General features: G+C 32.5%; 1 protein-coding gene across 1 annotated transcript in view; it reads right to left on the reverse strand.

Annotated features, from left to right (window-relative positions):
• Positions 1-20,399, reverse strand: part of LOC143251966 (E3 ubiquitin ligase Rnf121-like) — a 57,558-nt gene that overhangs the window by 20,696 nt on the left and 16,463 nt on the right.

The following is a 20,399-nucleotide window of genomic DNA, read 5'->3' on the forward strand; positions in this document are numbered from 1 at the left end:
TTAAATAGAGAGGCAGAAGAGTGCAGTAAAGATAGTCAAACATTGGTATTCCTTTGTGAGTCAATCAATTAATATCATTCATGAAATTAATTGGTGCAATATTCACATTATAATTATAAAAAAAAAAAATATTATATCAACAACTTCTAGTATATAGAAAAGCCAGTGTGTTTTGGTAACACTACATTCAATCAATAGCTTTTGATGTCACTTAGTAACAAAAGTATAACCTAATATTGTTGCAAGCCTAAGTACTGAAAGTATAAAATGAAATGTATAGGCAACAAAACTGGAATATACTTTTTGATTTCTTAATTTAGTCTCCATTGATTAAAGGAGTTTGTTTTTATTAAGAACATTGAGGATATAGCAGAAAATAGTTTAGTTCAGAAATGATTTAAGTTTGAATCCATATTTTTACTTTCACAATAAATATTATGCATGTGGCTCCATGCAAGGTGATCCCACACTACATATTTACTTTAGACTAAATATACCAACACTCGCTATACTGCTTCACAGCTGTAATTCCAAAATTACTAAGTGTAACTTCACAAAATCTGGGAAGGTTTTATTAGTCAGTACAAATCTTGACAGAAAATAATGTGTTAATAAAGTATTTGTATTTAAAATATGTCTGTGAATTGATGACATAAATCTGATTCAGACTCAAAGAAGTTGGATTCCAAGATAATGTTTCACAAATAGTAAAAATACTTTTGTCTACCATCCAATTTGCATATTGGATTTGCTTAATCTCTAGAACCTTTGAAATGTTAAGTCAGCAGTGTACAATCAAATGAACAACTGATAGTTTTAATATCAAATAACATAATACCATGTTGAATGGCACTCCGTACAAGGCCATGCTGACCCCCACTCATACATAGTTAAATTCCATCAGATACAGTAAGCTGTAAGTTGTATGATTTACTGTTTTCATTGTGTGAATGTTTGTTTCTACATTTCCTTCAAGCCTGTACTATACAAACACCCATATTAATCATTTTTATGGATTCTTTACAAACATCTATCCACAAAAGCAGCTTCTCACTTAAGGGATGTCAATGTGTTTATAAAGTTAATTAATTGTTTCAAAGTTCTTTTACACTGATGATGTAATCAGTAACAAAAATACCATGATTTTTGTATTTCTTATAATATTCCAATATTTACTTTATAGACCATTTTAAATCACTCAAAAGAGACAATCTGAATCATCAAATTTTTTTTTAAATGTTAAAGAGTATTCTGTTTCTAGGATTAACATGAATTTGTTTTCACTTAATTAAAAATCCACAGAATGATGTTAGTGTTATTTTTAGCTTGTTACAAGTATTGTACTATGTTCAACATGTCATAAATCTTCATATATAAAACATTACAAAATTGCAAAATTAACTATCACAAATTGTTTTACCTGAAGGTGTCTATCATATTAAGTGACCAGTTCAAAAGAAAATATGTTTAAAAAACCCAAAACAAGCAGAAAAGAAGATTTGACTTGTAAAATAATCAGTTATTTGAATATTGTTGATTAATGAGCCTAAATATTGATTATCAAATTCCACTAGTTGTCCAACTCTAATAAAGACCCTGTGTGCTTTATAATGCAAGGTTTCCTGCTAAGATTATGCTTTGAAACACCAATGGGATCTGGCCATATAGAAGACAAAATAAGATGAGGAAAACCTTGTCTGTAAGATGAAACCATTTTCTTCCATTCCTTTTTACAATTTTAAAAGGATAATTAATCTGGAATTTAAAGTCCCTATTATGAATATCAAACATCTTAATAGGCAGAAAGAAATTAAAACTTCTGAGAAGTCCATGTATAAATATCTCAAGTATAAAATTAAACCAAAGATATAATTAAATGCAGTAACCAGTATACATTAAGCAGATACAATATATTTGTACTCAAATGTGTTTGAATACAGCTCTGGGAGCATTCATACATGTATTGGAATACTTTGGCAGGGAAAGTTAAAGTATTTGAACAGAATGGCTTAGTATTCACATTCACTGAAAGATTTAGGGAATACTTAATATTTGTACTCATCCAATTTCTAGACTGTCATTATTACTTCCATAACAAGTTAAATCAATCATTTCTCTACAAACACTTTTAAAGTTAATGTATTGCACTGTTATTAATTAACTCAAGTCAGAATCTGAGATAGTTACTGTAGTATGTAAAAGAAATAAGCTCTTTAGTTTCTTTGCTGCCTCCAAGAAATCAGCCACCTTATCTTCTGAGGATACAGAAGTTAACACCTACCTTGATGGCCCTTGCATTTCTGAAAAAAAGCAGCCCTCTAGATTACCTGAAAATCTCTGAAAAAAATTTCCTACCCTATCTTTACTAGCCTAATGCTACCCAAGTGTTCCAACATCCTCTGCCCTCTGTTGATCATTTGTTTAGTATCAGAAGCAAAACCGTCAGACGTGCTTGCTGCCACCTCCCTTACAAGACGTCCAAGAGAGATTAATGTTCATAAAATAGACAATTATAATATCTGCAAGTCTCCTTTACAAATATATTTTTGGCCTAAAACTTTGTTATTGCATTTATTTTGAAAAAAAAAGTATTGAAATATTATTTGTTCAAATATTGTTTCATTTTTTGAAAAGATTGTTTCATAAAGTAAAAGTATTAAAATCTCATTGCCTGTTGTTTTACCATTATTGCATATTGCCTAACACGTGTTCATGAATACATTCCTTTGTATTTCTATTCAAATTATCAGCATTTTTCCTGTATTCATTTTTGTAATTGTGTTTATAAAAATATTTAGTCATATTTTTACTCAATTACTGAAATTCAGAATTTACCCATCCCTCATGTTAAGAGCCATTATCTTGATTCAGATCTGTCAAACACAAGAAAACCATACAAAAGAGGACCTATACAGTACCAAACACAGATTTATAAGACATTTTAAGTAGAAACTATCATTCAACATAAGTCCTCAGACATGTGTCAAACAGCTAGATTTTATACATTTTGTAACAGACTGACTTCATTAAAAATTAACTAAAAGCATTACACAAACCTATAATGTATCCAATTTGGTTCTCAATAATACAATGTTAAGAGTATACAAGATGGTAAAAGCAGTCAACATTGAAATGATAACGTATCAGGACACTACAGAATAATTACTGACTTGCATGCATATTTGTTTAGACATTTGATTCTACGATATATTAATTTTCAAGTGTCAGGGTGTGAATATAGGCTGGGATTCTTTTACAGTAGATATCTGTAATTTGTTAGTGATAAATATGAACAATAAATGGGACAGCACACAATTCACTTGTTTTAAAATATATTCAAAACAAATCAAAAGTACGTACAAAAATTCTTTATGCTACACAATATCACAGGTGTATCTAAAAGTATTTTATTTTTCTGTTTTCACAATATAATTAGTAATACGTTTACATATATTATTATCTCATGGACTACTACAGCTGATTCCAGAACTTTAAACAAGTGTATCCTTTTAGTAAGGTATCCATGCAAAAGTTTAAACCCAAATTTTGATACACTTTGGCATGTATTTATTCTGGACAGAAAAAAAAATAAACAGAGACAACAAAAAGTTCCAAATATACACACTAATTTTTTACTTTATCTTTTGAAAATAACAGAAATATTGCCACAGCACCAGTTATTATTGATGATTAATTGGTCTAATAGACAATATGATATACCATACACAAGAATTTTGATTAATCACTAAAACCTAAAATGTTTTATATATGTATATATACCAACTATATTTACTAACAATTTAGTCTTTTACATTGAAAGTCAATAAACAGGACAAAGAATCCAAACTTCTCTTGTTACAAATGAATGTTGTGATTAGTAAAATTGTTAGTGCTTTAAGGCATCTACAAAATGTCAAATAACAGTGACTAAATTTGAGACTTTGAGTCCAAGCAAGTTTTAACCTCACTTACCACACATTTGATGCAAGTATGAGTGTTGCTTTACAACTGGTTAATCCAAGTTACTGCTTAAGAACAAGGTAAAGAAACATAAAAAAAAAAAATAAAGTATGCAAGCAATTTTTTAATATAAATTTTAAGCCACAATTTTTCAAAACAGCCATCAAAAGTCTTTGTTTTAAATATATATATATATATATATACTAATTTGTTCTATATGTATTTGTTTCTACTGTTCTCTATTTCAGTGAGGATCGAGTGTTAGTTCTTTATGTTTGTACAGATGTTTCATATACACCAAGACAGTTTATGACTCTTGGGTTGTATATTTCAAGGCAGCTGGTATGGGTATTAAAACTTCTAATAAAATAAAGTAGAGAACAATGTTTTAACCTTCTTAGGTCACCCTCAGGTTAACAAAGAGAGTTATCATGAATTACTTCAAGTTGTGTACTTTAAATGACACATGTCATATTTGAAAATACATTATCTTACACTTTATGGTACCCTCAGTGTTGCTTTTAATATTTTTTCTTAAGTGAGCTAAATTTTGCAATGACTTCCAGAAACTGGGCCATCCATGTAATGAAGTAGGTACCAACTTCACAAATCATAAAGGCATAACCTGATAAAGTAACTTTTATTTAAAGAAACAGTTGAATCACTGCAACTTGTTTCATTTGTGTATGTACTGAAAATATCTATGCATTAATTGACAAAAGTTACACTGTTGTCATTTTCTCTGTACCCCTTTTTCCTTTACTTATTTCTATTTTTGTATTGTTTTGATGAAAAAATGTAGTTTTTTTAATTAACCACTTCTTGAACTTCTTCAAACACTTTGTTTTTCTGCCATTTTTCATCATGAATATCCCAAAAAATCAAGGGAATCTTCCACAAAATCAAACGATGTCATAACACAGCCAATACATTCCTCTGCATATTCAAATGAGTTAATTACTGTTTAGAATTTTCAGTTACAATTGAGACTTATCATCACAATGTTGTTCACAATACATTTTGAAGGGTGGCCACACATGAAAAATTAAAATGCATAATTTATTCTCCTACATAAACTAGTACATGGAGAAACAATTATTTTGCACCAGTGGCAATCAAATTAGCATAAATACACAAAAAACATGTCCTAAAAGCAACTCTCTTATCCCCATCTATTAGCATTTAAAACCTAAGGTCTGGGTTTGAAAGGAGACCTTACTAAAACCTGAGAAAACATCATGAAATAGAAACATGGAAAAGATAACTTTAAACAATTGATTATCTAAGAATTTCCACACTGCTACCCTGTCTTTACCAGGATACTTGCTGTAACCAGAAAAATATTCCATGTACACAACTATACCTTTCTAGTATGTTAATGTTTGAAAAGTTAGCAGGTTGTTCGGTGTTTATTGGTGCAAAGTAACTAGGCTATCTGTGCCAAATAACTGGTGAAAAATAAAATTTTCATAAAATGTAAAAATGAATCAAAATAAAACTAAACAAACTTCAAATTGCTGGTAGAAACTTAAGAGTTAAAATGACCAATAGTTTTACAACATTAGTATGGTGGACAGTATTATATCACCATTGACACTGTCCAACATCAGGGATAAACCCATGGTAAAAATGTGTCTAAAATGGTGCCGTTTTTCAGAGTCATAATGACAGCAAGACAGTAAAACATGGGCAGTTGTGACTTGAGTGTCACAAAGGCCATACAATGGTGGATAAGTCCCAGATAAAAGAAAATGATGAGTTATAAAACTGTGACCAATGCATAGCCTTGCTAAAACAAGCGCCTTTTGGTTCTGATCCATATGAAAACAAGATGTCCAAAGAGCAACAAAAGGTTTTATCTGGAAAAGCTTGTCATCATGTTATTTATTCCAAGTTGACTGCTAAATGGCACAGAGTTGAATCTTAAATACAGGACTATAGTCCATGTATATGGCAGGCATGGCAGTGACAACAGTAGAGCAGATGACTCAGCTGTGGTGTCAGCAAGCTTGTTCTCCTGAATACCAATGATGCCTGGTATCCAAAAAATTGGGTAGTAATGGAAGATAAAGAGAAATGGACAAGACAGTTTTAAATACCAACGAGAACATGGTGAGAACTAATGTGAATTGATTCCAGGGCAAGTAGAGAGCTAAGCATGTCAGTATAAATAAAACAACTGATGTATTGCATAGCTTCTACATGATCCAGGGCAAGAGAATTGGCATGCAATTTGGCAGTGAACACAGAAATTATAGAGATCCTGTGTGCAACCAGTGAATCACAACAAACCATGACAGTATTCACAGATTCACCTGATTTGAAATCATCCATACAAATGGGAATGGAAGGATGGTTTGAAAGATTTTCAGCAAACAGAAGATGGTACTTCCAATTATGAGCATCTGCCTTCCTCAGACGACTCAAAAAGGATCACAGGTGGGGATAGTAATAGGCCATGGTGGGATGGGTTGTCCAGTAGATACAGCAACATCATCCAAGGACATACCCAATTCAGTTAGCTGCATTTGGATACAAAGACCAAAGAGAAGAATGACAGACCATCTATTCTGCAAAAAAAAAACAGCCCACTGAAAAAGAAAGCCACAACCCCAGGTGGAATGCTGTGATAAGAGTTGAAGTTTTGAAGTACAGAGTAAAGAAAGTTGCAAGTGGCAGAGGTAAAGAGAAGGTTCATGAGACTCAGTGTACAAACTCCCTATGCAAATCAAAACCCCAGATAGTAAACAAGGTCCAACATCTTCAAAACCATAGACCACAAACCCATAGACCAATTTGAATCCAATGAGGGCATGATAGGTCTTCAGCATATAATACTGATCCACTCCCAAAGAGTTGGAAGAGAGGACACAGAAGATGTTCAGTGCCCTTGTACACTTGACTTGGAGCCTGTATGATGTGTGGAATAAAGGACTGCTTAGAATCAAAGATATGTCTCAGGAACTTTACCTCAGTAACCATTGGAAAAACAACATCACAAAAATGGAGCTTAGGATCAGGGTGAACATCCTGTTAATGGCAAGAAAAATGCATGCAAACAGTTTCAGAAAAATTTATGATGACAAAAGCCCACCTGAAGATGACCTAAGAAGGTCAAAATGTTGCTCTCTGCTATATTAGTAAAAGTGTTAATACTTGTACCTGATGTCTTGAGATATAGTTTTCAAGAAAGAAAAGGTAAAACCATTTGCTATGATCCACTTCAGTAATTGATGGAGGACAGTCTGAAGCTGTCACTCAATAAACCTCATGCTTGATGACTGATGCAATATGTAAAAATTGTTGACATAGAGATCATTTGCAAAGTCGGAGTACATTATGCAACGATAGCATTAATCTTCACACTGAAAAGTATTACACTCAAGACTCAACAATGATAGACTCCAAGTTCCTGTGGAAAAGAATGGGAAAACATTTAGCCCACACAGACTTGGAATTACCTGTCCTTTAAAAAGTTCAGTATAAAAGTGGGTAAATGACCACACAACCCACATGAGCAGAGGTCTTGAAAAAAGCCACATTTACACATAGCATCATTTGCCTTCTCAAGGTCAAAGAAAACAGAAACAAAATGTCACTTAAGAAAGGCTTCTCTAATAGACTTTTCAAGTCAAATCAGGTGGTCTATGGTGGAGTGCTCTCGTCAGAAGACACACTATGTGAGCAAGAGGTGGCTGTTTGATTCAAGGAACCAAACAAAATTAGTATTAACCATCATCTCTAAGATCTTACAAAGACAGCTCATCAAAGCAACTGGGTGATAGTTTCAAGGAATCTTGGGATCCTTCTCAAGCTCAGGAAAAGGGAGAACAATAGCCTAGCAACAAGCATCAGGAAAAATAACTTCCTGCCAAATCCTATTAAAAATAACCAGAAGAATAGTAGAAGAGAGATGGCTCTGCATCTCACATAGTGAATACCATCAGGTCTGAATGACGTACTGCCAGACCAATGAATAGCAAGTTTGACTTCCACCAGTCTAAAGGGGCAATTATAAGTCATAGAAATCATGTGTTTGAAAGCAAAGGTAATCATTCTTCCTGAGAGTTGATTTCCAAGAAGGTGGGGAACAAAACAGAAATGTTAAATGCACAAGTAAAGCTTCTGCCAAGAGTATCGATGATGCTCTGGACATCAGCAACATCTTGGCCATTAGAGAGCAAGACAGAAAGGGGGAGGGAAATATACTGCCCACTGACCTTCCAAATCTTGTCCTATATGATTCTGGAACTTGTACTAGAAGAGATTCCTTCTGGCTTTGACATCCTACCTGCCAAGCATGCACACAGTACCACTGAAAAGCAATGTGGTTTGAAAGTAGTTCTTCTACTACCCCATCTACTTCTTTAGGCCTCTTTGATGATTTCTTTTTTTAGAAGAAGATGAATGCCACAATTTCAAACTACTGTATTTATGTATGATGCTTTAGAGATGCCCTTTAAAGTGAATTTCAACATGTGGATCATGTAGATGTATTTGAGTATGCCAAAATAATACTGCTGCCAACAGTGTGCAGGTACATCTTGTGTCTATTACAACAAATAAGTTTTTAACTTTTCAGTCCATTTGTAGACAGATCTCGCATAGCAGAAAACTATTTTCTAGGAGCTGTCTTTTTATCCTAGATCTTTTTTATTTCACCACCCCCAAGTTAATTTTATACATCCTGTCAGTTATAACTTTGTGGTTTGAATAAAAATATTTATTTTGACACTGCTATTGAACCATAGATCTTGATGTCAACTGACTGACTGGTGTCTCAAATGTAGAGAAATTCCCTACATTGCAAATCTAGACCACACCCTTTATGCAAGTGACACAAATTAAGAACTTCTGTTTTTAAATACAGATTCTTTGCTTGAATAAAAGTTATCCAGCATATCAAACTGAGCAAATTTCATAAGCCTCACTTGCATAATGTGAAGGAGAAGCTGAAAGAAATGTATCCAAACTTGAGCATTTTTTATTGTAGGATTATAACTATCACTCACATCTTGTTCTTGGTTAGCACTCTCTCTTTGTTGAAACTTATCAAGAACGACCTCTGTAGCACCTCAGTGACTTGAAGGTGCTGTCGATTCAACCAAAAATTATAAAATGGGAACTTCGTGAAATTAGATTTCATTTATGATAATTTCTAGAATTATGTTGCTTTTGACTGTTGAAAATGTAGTTGTTTACTTGTCTCTTACATATTTTTACTGCACATGCTACTTTATATACTACTATAATACATATTGTATTGTGTACTATACAATGATATTCTGGACAATACTATGATTGATGCTCTTAAGTATTATCTTTAATTTACTTTACATAAAAACATGCAACAGTTACAAGTTATTAACTGTAACTGCATATGACATGACAGCATCAGTCAAATTAAAATCATCAGTAAACATTGAGTATTGACACTCTGTTCAAATTTTCTGAGCACCTGACAACTCTGCATTTTGAGATATTATTTCTGCTAATTGATGCAGTTTGCTTCCTCCTATAAATCATATATACACATGGCAAGATTGAAAATGATCTAAAAGCAATCAGTGACTTCACTGCTTTTGCTGTTGCCATTAATGGATCATACTGCATGATATTTGGATAATTATTTTGGGTAAAGATTAATTTACATCTTACTATTATAGTTTGTTTTGTTTGTTTAATTGTTGTTAAGTACAAAGCTACATAATGGTCTATCTATGCTATATCCTCAGACTTACCCATGAGCCATCAGAAGGGTGTTTATAGTTTGTTTTCTAGAAATAAGAAGTTATCTTACAGTTATGACAGAAAGTGTTCGTACTCCTGCATCATGAGTAGTTTTTCCTCATAACTTAAAATGTATCACGAATAGGATAATGAAAGTAGAATATATTATAAATATTATACTAATACACATCTACATAAATTTTTATGTAAATTGAACAACAAATAAACTGTTTATACACAAATAAACAAACATTGTAAGGGCAGAAATTGTTTGTGTGTCTAATTTAATGGTCAGTTGTGTAGCCTTTCAGGTGAATTACTTGGCACAATCTCTCCTCATAGCACTCCATGATCGTTTGACAGTACTCAACTGGTATTTTCTTCCATTTTTCTTTACAGAAGGCCTCCAACTCTTGCCAAACGTTTTCAATTGGGTCGAGATCTGGTGACTGCAATGGCCACTCCAGAACGCTTATATGGTTTCTCTGCAACCAGGATTGCACATATTTTGATGTGTGCTTAGGGTCACTGTCGTGCTGGAAGATCCAATGACGCCCAAGCCTCAAGTTCCGAGCATCATTCTCGATATAAGAACCTAATATATTAACATACTCTTCTTTTTTCATGATTTCGTTGATGTGGTGAAGGCTGCCTACACCAGAAGAGCTGAAGGAACCCCATAGCATGATCAAGATACCTCCGTGTTTAACTGTAGGGATTGCGTTCTTTGGAAGATTTCATTCCCCCTTCTTACAGAAAATATAGGGAACATCATTGTGGCCGAAAAGTGTGATTTTAGTCTCTGCATATACTGCTGCATACCATATATTCCTGACATCAGCAGACAAATAACCAACATTTGGCAAAAACTAGTAACAAAATATGACATTCCAGTTAATAGCAAATTTATTCAAAAACCAGGCACAAAACTGAGGTCTATACTATGTAAAAACTACACTGACAAACACCACACCAACATTATTTATAAAATACAATGTGATAACTGCCACGACTTCTATATTGGAGAAACAAGTAGAAAAATGGAAACCAGATTCGAAGAACATAAAAGTCACCTTCACATGTTTACAAACACTGCAAGTCAAATAAACACAACATAACCATAGAAAACACTCAAATACTAAATAAAAAAACAAACGCAAAATTAAAGAAGCCTTACTTATACAACAACTTAAACCCAAAATAAACCAATATAAAGGAACACCTTTATACTTGTATTAATATAATAAAATTATATATTCAAATATCTAATACCGCCCTCTACATTCCGACACTCAGTTACACAACCCCTTTCAAACACATGGTCAGCTTCCGGTCAGTTACTTCTTTCTTTGTGAACCTGACGATGACTGAAGAAGGTCGAAACGTTGTTCGCTCTTCTATGTAAAATATTTTCTCAACCCAAACGAGCCGTTTTTGCATATAAATTGGAATGGTATAATATAGTTTATTCGCCAAATTAAACAAAACTTTTACGAGAATATCAGTTTTTTATAATATTTATAATATATCATAAGTATATTTGCCTAATTGTGATACTTTTTAAGTTATGAGCAAAAAACGCAGGGGTATGAACACTTTCTGTCATAACTGTACTGTATACAGTGTTTGAATACATCAAACAACATATTACTTCTACTATTTGAATAGTTTGTTGTTACAGGTCTAGTCCATTTACTCATTAACTTTCTCGCTACAAGCTCAACTGATTTGACTGAGTTAGTGTCCCCAAATTGACATTTAGAGTTTCCATACTATAGTTTCTAATCTTCTAATACATTTTGTGTATTTTCATAAAATTTTGCAAGCTTAAATTCAGTAAACAATTACAAGTCTTTCAATGACAAGAGAATCATAACTTTTTATGAAATATTTTTACTAAAATTTCTCTGTGAAAATGTGAAATGAAAGTTTTGACTTCTCTGAGTGCAAAGTGATTTCCATGTTAAGATTAAAAATATGTTTCACCTTCTAAAAATTGTCAAATTTTATTTGCAAAACTTACTAAATAAATACACTTTTTTTCTTCCATACAGCTGTATATTTTATCTGTTAATTTTCTTCCACAACTCTATATCTATTTGATCAATTTGGCCAATCTCATAAACAAACCACCATGAAACATATGAAATAAATCAAAACTATCCCCTTTTCTTTCTAGGAAGAATGAATGCAAGTTCTAACAGAAAACTACAGTTCTCTATCCTATATAAATTAAAGATCATAGCAGTACACATCTGTTTATACTTAAATTTTATTGTTTTATTGGTCTTTGAGTCATGTCTACCTTATAATCCCACCACACCTGTTACAAGTCACTCAGCAAATATGTGGCTCATTTTAACTGAATTGTGAAATACACAAGTTACTCATGAATGTACCTTGCAAAGACTTTTTTTACTGTTATTTTTTCTTTAACATACCTATTATAACATAAGTTTCTAATCCTTATATTTAGTTACTTTTATGTTGTTTTTTTTTATACTAATGATACTACTAAACCAAATAATTTCTATTTGATTAAATGATGCACTTAATAACAAAGAATAATAACATGCAAAAAGCTAACAATATCCAATAACTGTCATATTTTTCTGGCTTTCTAACAACACAATAACAGCCTCTTAAAATTTAGCCAAGCCTACGATACCTGTGAGAACAAGTCTGTAGCTGAACCAGAAAACAGACAATTTTCTGCACAGAAAAAAAGTTATTATATACTGCATCATAACAAAACTCTAGCTTTCAACTGGTTATAAATAACTATGTAAAATGTCAGGACTATTGGAAAGTGGTGAGAGAGATGTAACAGGTAAGTTATATTTTCTACTTTATGGCTGCATAAACAAATAAGATAGAAGGTTATAAAAATTATAGTTTGCCCATTCGATATCTATATTATAAATAGTAAGATACATTAAATTTTGTACTTCTTGAAAGGGTGGAAAATAAATTAAAGAGGAAAGACCTAGAGAACAAATGTCACAATATTCATAATATGGTAAATTGAGAATTTTCTTAAATATTACCTTCTAATTGTTAGAACATAAAACTTGTATTAAAATTTGATTTACTAAATATGTTTGGTTGCTAAATTGTTTCATATACAATGATAACAAATGGGTAATTAAACTTCAAATGTAACTCTTGAAAAGTTGACATGCACTTTGACATACCCATACAACCAAAGATTTAAGATAATTTTATCTGTTACTGATAACTGTTGTGCTTGCAGCTAATTTATTTTTTAAATATAATTAGACTGTTGTTCACAGTTTGTCTGATTATTCATAATTATGCCCACTTTATAATTTGAAAATAAACTGTTAGTGCACCCTGATGATTGTTGGTTAAACACTAGAATACACTGGAACTTTGCCATATAGTGTCTGCTAGTTACAAGCTCTCTCAGGTCACAAAAGCCTAATTTAAACAAAGCTAATTCCTTAATAATTTATGAAAACTCAATAAAACAATTGCTGCAAGGTTTAATTCCATCAGAGTAATGTATTTCTAGACAATGAATGTAAGCTTTAAGTCCAAGCTAAAAATGTCATTGAAGGTAGCTAGAATACCATTTTTCCATTAAGTTTTTGTAAACTATAAAAGTAGTGACTGTACAGAAAAAAAGTAATATGAGAACAGTATTCACATCTCGTATAAATTATAAAAACATGCAATTATAATAGTGATATTATCCGTATCTTATTTGCAAACATAAAACCGAAAAAATGTGCATTTATAATCCAACAAAATATAAATATACCAAGAATTACAAACTTTTCTTACGGAAAACAACACACTTGAGACCTTTTAATGCCCCACCTCACTAAGCATAATGTCAAAACATATACAAACAAAAATAGTCAGGAGTATTTTCTTCTTGCAAGCTATTCATGTTACTCATAGTAAAGAATATAATTTAATGCATACATTTTACTTACACATCTATATTGTTGCATGCAACAAGAAAAGTTTCTAAATTTAGTAGTTTGAACAACACAAAATTCATTATGTATATATATATATACTATAATTAACTTAAATGCTAATAAACAACTACAGGAGTTACTGATTAGTACTAAGTTTAAACATCAAATTAAAAAAAAAAAAATCAAACAATTTGGAGCTTTTCCAAACACTTCTTTTTGTGAGAATTTGCATACAACAAATGTTTTAAATTGCACAAAATAAAAAACAAGTCATATTCAGAAATGTGCATTTAGATGAAGGTGACATAAGTCAATCAAAACATTTACACTGGTAGAAGATGCATCAGTTGTCCCTAAAACAATCACCCCATCAATTGCAAGTAATAAATTATTTCTGAATATATCCTGACAACTACATATATTTGTAGGTCTTTGAGATTAAAGTTATATATATATGAAGTTTTACATATTTAAAATTAAAATAAATTTAAAAACAGATACTTACTTCTGAAAAACTCATAGACCCCTTCTAGTTGAAGTGCTCTAATGCTTTCAACAACCATGTGACTAAGGTCTGAACGTTCTTGACACAATGTAGAGCATGTGTCAACTTACCAAGAATTCTCTAGTCTTGCCATCACTTCAGAGGCCATCACTATCATGGAGTACCAGGACAGAACTGTATCTAGGATAATTAGAGGTATAAGTAAGTAACATGCAAGAGTCTTCAATGGACAAATCCATATTAAAACAAAATCTCCTAAGAGAAGGAGAAGCCTCAAAATATTCTTATGTTTATCTGTATAAACACAGAATTTTCTAAGACAAGAGATTTTTTGTTTTATTTTTGTAAATAGATTTTCCATTGCTTAAGACACCTTTGAAAATATAATGGGTATACCATGGTCTCCACACATACACAAGTGTGATTCTGAATTGTATGACAAATATATAACTCTACTAACCAGTTATCAATACCATCTAGCTTGAACAATAACCACAGAATATTATAACTGAAAATACAACAATGTAAAGTAAATACAGGTTTAGGAATGTATGTGAATCCAGGAAATGTCAGCCTACAAGATGTTTTCAAGTAAGTACTTAGACAAGGAAGAAAGACACTGCCAAATAGAGATTCTGGTGAGATGCAACTCAAATTTTACTTTTAATGTGTTCAGTTACATCACAATAGATAAGAAAGACCAAGTCATTAGCAAAGATGGAGCAAGTCATTGAGAAAGATCCATCATAACTTTTTCACACCCTTCCAAAGATGTTTGTGCATTATAGGAACATACAGCCCTTACAGGACATAAAAAGCATTCTACAGAGTAAAATTCTGTATCAGTCAGGATGGGTAGCAAAATTGATGGAAATCAGTGCTTACAGTTTCTTGCAACCCAAGTAAGGCTATAAGAATATAATTATAGAACTTTCCAAGAAAAGTGAATCATCAAGTGCATGAGTATCATATCTTCTCCTACTTGAAGAAGGCAATCAAAAACAGTAAACAAGTTGCTTAATGTTGAAAAGAAAGAGAAGTAAGACATACTATGATAAGACCTAAATTCACTAAGGATTTGCAGACAAAGTTAATAAAAGGTTTGAAAAAGATCGGTAAAAAACTGGGGATGAGAAAGAAAGAGATAGGTTCTATTGTATTTAAAAAGGTGACAGATCTGTAAATTGAAATAGAAAAACTAATAAGCAAAGATTACAAAATGAAATCATAAAAATGAGGCAAAGTGTTGAAGAGTTTGATAAAGATAACAAAAAACTTTCTGAGGATAAACTCTCAAAGATTGCCCAACCAGACTGGCAGATGTCCAGGAATAAATATCAGCACAAATGTGATAACATTCAAGCTAACTAAGAGAAGAATCTAGTTTCTTTAATAAAATACCACATTTTAATAAAAGGATCTTGACCAATACTTAAGAAGAATACTTACATAAGGTTTTTCCTAAGATTGGCTCCTCCTGTTAGAATATGGGATCATTAATTGGTGTCAATGTGCCCAGAAGAATCTGAAACTAAAAGGACTCAGAACAGGTGCCTCCTGATCAATCAATGTGAGAAACAACTGTGAAATTGTCAGAGTGTATTGAACAAGTTATCCACCAATAGAGGAATGAATGAGAGCATTAACCATGAATAACTAAGATAATCAAGCACACAGCTGCAAAATAAATGGCTAAACTGTATCCACATGTCAGAAGTCACATACGTGTCCAGAGATGCACCTCAACCAGAGAAGAAAACATTGGTGAAAACATAAATCCAGTTTGAGAGATAGTCAGGAAATGCCAGAAGTAGTATGGGTATGATCCAGTTACCAAAACAATTTCTCAAGGAGGTGGGAGATTTACAAATGTGGACAATGGAATTCCAGAACGAATCCCTTGGATCTGCAAGACCCATTGGAGGAAGTATGTGTGTGCACCTAAAAGGAATGAGGAGTTTCAAGGAAGCCAGAGTCCCCTCCCAAAAAAAAACAAACCTTCGTGAGGATGAGAAGTGCAAAACCTGGAGGTTAGATATGCCACAGCTTGCAGCAGAAGAGAATAAGGCTGAACTTAATTGTGAAAAACAGAGAAGAGAAATGCCCAGAAGTATCAAAGACTAGGTGAATGAGAAAGAATGTAAATCTCATGACATGACACCTCAACTGAGTAACCTCTTGCAAAAGAAAGTGATAAGAGGATAGATCTAAGAAAGGGCCAAAGGAATGCCAGCCCTGGGCCTTGAATTTGGTGAGAAAATGCCTCATAATACAAATGAAAATAAAAGAAAACAATGTTACATTAAAGAAAAGAGCAAGAAAATGGAAGATGTGAAGTTGATGGACAGAATGTAGAAAACATGAAATGTGGATCAAAAAGCATATGTAGGAAGATGTTCAACACATTAACCATGGCCAACTGCAACATGGGAAAAAAACATAGATGAAGTTGGCAAGAACAGAAGAAGAACAAAGACAAGAAAAATGAGAAAAAGAGATCATGGTAGAGAAATGAAAAATTACACAAACAGTAGCAAAGGAAGAGATGGGTATCCACAAGGCTAAACATGACACAAAAGTCACTGATGAGAAGAGTGATGAATTAGATGTCTTAGTATAGGTAGGGTGAGAAAAAAAAAAAAAAACTTATAACCTGGAATGGAAAAGTGAGGGATATATTGATTTAGACAAGAAACAAAAGTAGTGTCCAAGGTCAAGAAAACAATAAAAACCTGAGAAGATAATGAGGACTGAAGCCTGAAAAGCAGAGAGGTGAGGATATAAGGAAAGGTCATTAAAAAAATGATAAAAAACACAAGAATGGGAAACCACAGAGAAAAATAAAAAGTAATTGACACAATCCACAAGCTGAGCAAATTGACACCAAGGTCTGAGAATGAAGGATAGGGAAAGAAAAAGAGTCTACAAATCAGGATAAAAAAAAAATCACAAACCCATGGGTAATAAGGCATTTGGTTATAAAGATAGGAGCCATTTTAACAAGGAAATAGAGTAAATAATAAGCAAGGATCGAGCAAGAGAAGTGTAACAAACCAAGCTGGTAAAAAAAAAGAGTAGAAAGCATATCTACAGAAAACCCACCTGAAGCATGATGAAGTATCCCAGATGAAATGCAGAGATAAGCAACAAAATAAAGCAGGGTAGTGAGAAGAAAATGTGGAAAGGAAAAACTCTGAGTCAGGACAGAAAAAACTAACAAACAAGGGGAATAAGGCATTTGGTTGTAAGAGAAAAGCTATTACAACAAAGAAATACATGGTGTTCGGAAAGTCACTGTGCACTTATATATTTATTAACAGACAAAACTGCACAGTGATTTTCCGAACACCCTATAGTATAAATCTTAACACAAGTATAAATAGCATAAATCTTAAGCAAGGAGGAAAGACTAGGTTTACTACAAGAATTGTGGGCACTGGAATAAAAGATGAAAAATAATAAAGGACAATGGCAAAGATAAGAAACATAGCAGAGAATGAAATCCAGAAAGAGACTAGAAGGTTAAGGTCATTTCTTGAAAGGTAAGACACTACCCAAAGCAAATAAAATGAAAACTGTAGTCTGACATATCCTTCCTGACTGTAGAAAAAGAACTTTGGTCAACAGGGCAAGAGTACAAGGCCCAGTAACCAAGTGGTAATACACATCAGGATAAACAGTGGCTGCAATGCCCCCAAAAGTTAATAAGCTTCCACAAGCCTAGTAGATATAAGGTCTTTGTGAATAACATCACTCACAGAGGTCTACTTATCAATCACTGTAATTTGAGAATTTAATTAATTAATTATTTAATTTGATAAAATTTAATGCCTTTGAAACAAAAGTTAAAGAAAATGAAAATCGAAGTTTTGTTAAAAATGTAAATGACAACTAACTGAACTGATACAAGAAATTTAAATGCACCTATTCAAAACATTACAGTTATTATGAGTGGAAGTGCATAGGAAGGAGTTTCTGCATGTTCAGGTTGTGTCATCCTCCTAATGATGGAGTGCTTTGTTGCACAATGACATCATCAAATAACAGTGCAATTCACATCAATACATGTGAAATTAGGTGAAAGTTACCTCAAGAATAGTGGCATGAAAATTTCACAGACAGCTGCATGAGGAAGGTAGCTTTACCATGTGAAGAGGCGAGTTATTGTCTCAAAGTTGAAGAATATGATGAACCTCAGGGTCCTGCAAAAGAACAAAGGATCTAAGAGATCTAAGATCTAAGAGGATCCTGAGAGATCGAAAAGAGAATCTGCTTGGAAAGAAAGCTGTTGTTTAAATTGAGAAGACCAACTCCACTTGTTACTTTGTTTTACAAACAAGAGAAAACCAAAAGTAGAAATACATTACTGAGAAGTAATAGGGTAAGAAGCAGGTAACATAGAAGGTTATTTACTCAATGTCTAAAGCAAGACAACCACTGGAAGTAATAAAACATGATGTTAGATCTCTAATCTGCTCCTGCTTAGAAGCATCTCTTAGTTGAGAAATCAATTCAGAGTAAATATTGGCAATTGCAAAAAGGGATGTTGAAAAAAAAAATAATTTTTATTAAAATAGCCTAACAACTATGTTGACACAGTTACATGCAAGCCATGCGGTAATGTAGATTAGGCCAATAAGCAGTACCAGATTAACATAGAGGCCACCTTAGTCTGGACCTAGGGCATTGGCCATACAGGGATCCTGCCAGCTATCCATGTAAAAAAGTTATGGTTTGTAAAACTAGCAATGATAAGTTATTTTTCTTGGATATTACTTGGGCCTAGAGCTCCATTAAACCATAATCTGATCTTGTCAGTAAGAGCTAGATAGACAAAGAAAGAAAGCAGCTATTTGTTTCTGGGAAAATTAATCTGAAGGACAAGAACAGCTGATACACGCTCTGAGGAAGAAAGTCTTAAGTTAAGTGTTATCATAGTGAGGGTGAAAGAGATAAGAAGTCAGAAAAGAAGATCCCATCTTTTCAAAAAACTAAATCCCTCAGGTATGAACCTAATATTTCAAATGAACAGATGAAGATGATCTTAACCAAAAATGCCAGATAAGTGGAGGTGTGAGGCAATTCCATTTTTTAAAAATTGCATCTATTTCTAAAAGAGTCAATCATGACTTGAATGTTAGGAGGACAACAAAGAAACAAAGATTCTAAAATTAAATGCTGTAATCAAAGAACTGAAACCTGTAGTCCTGACAGAAATTGACTCTATATTTAAAATGTTACATGGCTGTAAAACAAGAAATATTACAAGCAGAAGCTTCTTCAGAACCAGGGCTCCACGAGAAATCTTGCTCTTCAGTTGAAGGTGACAAAGCATGTGCAAAACAACAGACTTGTACATGGAAATAAAAAGTGGCTGATAATCCATTATATTAACACCCATAAGACACACTCATGGAGAATCTGGCATTAATGGCCCATATATACTAGTCAATAAAGGCTGACGATGCTGAAAAAAAAACAAAAACTATCTGCATGCCAATGTATGGCTGTAGGAATAAGGATTAAAAAGAAGATACATTTTTTTTTTTTATTATTAGAAGCACTAGCTTCAGAAAAGACATGAACTTCATACTTCACAGTGAGAATGACAGCACATGCTTTTAACATAATTATAGAAAAAAAGTCTGAAATATGACATGAAAGTAGAGTTTAAGTTCGTCTGATGCATGCAAACATGTCACATGAAGGGTGGGAAAGTAGAAAATTCTGAGTAAGTTAATGCATGCTACGCACTGTCTTAGGGACATTTAATACTTTAAGTCACATGGTTGTTGGAAGAATTAAAGCAACATAACAAGGAAAATTTATCAGTATATTTGAGAAGCAAGTATGCTAGATTTAAATATAAATTTTAATGACTCTCTGAATTCAACAATTGTGAACAAAACACACGTGGCTTAAGTTTATGGTATACAATAAGAAGTCTCATAAAATACATAATTAGCTTGAAATATAATATTAATTACATGTTAATATTAATACAAATATATCTTTTCATTGCACATAAACTTGTTATTGTAAAATGATATATAGTTCTGACAAACAATAAAACTACAGTGGTACTCAAGTTTGGAAACATGGTTTATTTGATAAAGTTACATATTATTAAACTGAATTTTTTAAAACAAAATGTAAAAACTTTAAAATAAACCTAAGAAACATAAAACTAAGATAATGTAACTGTCTTCAAACTTTGTCAATAAAGCAAGATGATATAACTGTTAATTGATTAA

Source organism: Tachypleus tridentatus, chromosome 6 (genome assembly GCF_004210375.1).
Source record: "Tachypleus tridentatus isolate NWPU-2018 chromosome 6, ASM421037v1, whole genome shotgun sequence".
In the NCBI taxonomy this organism is placed as follows: Eukaryota; Metazoa; Arthropoda; class Merostomata; order Xiphosura; family Limulidae; genus Tachypleus; species Tachypleus tridentatus.